Source organism: Trichosurus vulpecula, chromosome 1, assembly GCF_011100635.1.
Source record: "Trichosurus vulpecula isolate mTriVul1 chromosome 1, mTriVul1.pri, whole genome shotgun sequence".
Classification (NCBI taxonomy): domain Eukaryota; kingdom Metazoa; phylum Chordata; class Mammalia; order Diprotodontia; family Phalangeridae; genus Trichosurus; species Trichosurus vulpecula.
In genome coordinates, this window is record NC_050573.1 from 209,755,488 (window position 1) to 209,758,110 (window position 2,623).

The 2,623-nt window shown below is 35.2% G+C and overlaps 1 pseudogene; it reads left to right on the forward strand.

The window, feature by feature from the left end:
• The first annotated feature begins 523 nt into the window (after positions 1-523).
• Positions 524-982, forward strand: LOC118842136 (annotated as a pseudogene).
• Positions 983-2,623: the final 1,641 nt, after the last annotated feature.

A 2,623-nucleotide genomic window follows, 5' to 3' on the forward strand; every position in this document is an offset into this window, starting at 1 on the left:
CAAAATTTGATCTTCAAATACAAGATCCAAGAGAGGCTCAAAAAGGTAAACAGGAAAGGGAAAAAAAATACCTAAGAGGTCATTAAATACAGGCAAACTGTTTACAGCCCTACATGGAAGATGATACTTATAATTCTTGAGAACAACATTTTAATTAAAACACCTAAAAGGGAAATGCATACACAGAGATGGTGGTTTTAAGTTGGCTTTGATGTAATGACAAAAACCCTAACTAAAGGGAGCTATTGCGGCTTCTGTTAGGTCAGTGGCATGCAGAGGTTCTGTCTTGCACCCTTCACTTGAAGCATTCTGGCTGAGTGAGTCTCTGGCCACGAGTCTCCGACAGTTAGCTCATGCCAGGTAACTGCCCCCCCCCCCCCCGGCCCTTCACTATCTCCCTCCGTCCTCCTCTCCTTCCCCCCTACCCCCACTCCCGGGTGGCCTGGGGAACCGTTGCTTTGAGTTCGATGGAGGCACGGGCTCTTCGCCCAGGCTGCTCCCCAACCCCAGAGCAAGAGGCACGATGAAGCAACTGACTTATTTCTTTCAGTGTATAGTGGTGAGGGGCTTTGGACAGGGCTCTAAGCAGCTGGGCATTCCCACAGCTAACTTTCCTAAGCAAGTAGTAGATAATCTTCCAAGTGACTTACCTACTGGAATTTACTATGGTTGGGCTTTTGTTGGGAATAGAGATGTTCATAAGATGGTTTTAAGCACAGGGTGGAACCCATACTACAAGAATACTAAACAATCTGTTGAAACATATTATATATACCTTCAAAGAGGATTTCTATGGGGAAATTCTTAGTATAATATTTACTGGCTACATCAGACCAGAAAAAAACTTTAGTTCAATTGGTGCCCTTATTTCAGCAATTCAAGATTATATTGAAGAAGCCAAGAGACAACAGAATATTTGAAACTCAAAGAAGATAATTTCTTCCATATGCCAGAAAGAAAAAATATAATGAATGACCACTGATCAAAAGTCATTCTATTTCCTTGTTCATTTTTTCTTTGTATTCCACTATTCTTTATCACTGCTGCAGCCTTGCATTTTGTTAGCTTAAGAAAAATTACCCAAAAGCTGTCAATTACATTATATGATACAATGTAGTTGTTATTTTATGATTAAATTAATATGACATTAAACCCATCATGCAGCAATACCAAAGAGATTCATTTAAAAATCAAGATTTTTTAATATATTGAACTATACAGAAGCTTCAAGAAACAAACTACAGTAAAAGAGAGAATATCAGGATCTTAAGTTTTTTTTTATGATGGAAATATATGTATATAAGTAAAAACTGACTGGCTTAGATCTACATGCTGCAGATGAAAATAGAAATCATTCTAGTGGCTACAGATTCTCTGTAATACTTCTGATTAACAACTAATGCTACTAGACCTAGATGCTATGGAGAAGTAAAGTGTACATTGTGTGAAAATTTGGCAGTCTAATTACCTGAAAGGAAGAAATGGTGGGATTTGTGTTTGAAATGTGTAGTGACATGTGTGTGTGTGTGTGTGTGTGTGTGTGTATACACACACACACACACACACACACACACACACATATATATATATACTCACATATGTGTCACTACATATATATATACATACACACACATGCATATATATATATATTTGTTAAAGATGAGATTTTTTGAAACTTCATTTTATTTGGGATTATTTTTAAAAAAGTTTGTTATTGGGGTCATATTATTTCACTATTTTTCATTATATATTTATTTTCATGGCCTGAATTCTAAGTGTTTTTGAATTTTAAAAAACATGTCAGAACTATATCTTTCAATTTTCTGTACTTTTATTATAGATGGTACTATTTGCATTCAAAATTATTTAAATGTTTTACTCCATAAACTTTGATTTCTTTCTCTTCTCAATATTCTTTCTGATTTATGATCTTTATACACAGTGTTGTATCTAGTCTTTAACTCCACTACCATTACCTCTGACCAATGATAGATATTCAAAGGTTATTAGATTTCACGTCAGAAAAACAACACTTTAAATATTGCAACAACCCCAGTTTTAAGACTAACTCATTAAAGTAGGGGTAGAGGATGGTCAGAATTAACCAGTTTGATAGAAAAAGGCAAAGGTCATCTCTTTCCCAGAGGAAAAATATTTCAGGGCCAATTAAACTAGAGAATAGATTTTTTTAATGTTATTTAACTTATTTTAAATATAAATTATCTATGTTAAGCATGTGTATGCTCTGCTCTAAATACAATTTTAATGCCAGTATTACTAATTCTTGTGACTTGAAAAAGGATTTAGAAGACTTATAGGTTAAAATTTTCTTTAAATCTCATGTACTTTTCCTCTTTTTAAATAAATACCTGAATTTTTGACAAGTTTTTTTTTGTTTTTTTTTGTTTTTTTTTCCTTAAGAAATGTTATTGCAGGGGGTGGAACCAAGATGATAGCTGGAAAGCAGGGACTTGCACGAGCTTCCTCCCAGGTTCCTCTAAATACCTATAAAAATGGCTCTAAACAAATTCTAGAGCTGCAGAATGCACAAAATAAGAGAGGGAAGCAGGGCTCCAGCCCAACAAAGCCTGGTTGGTCACAGGAAAGGCTCTATCGCATGGAC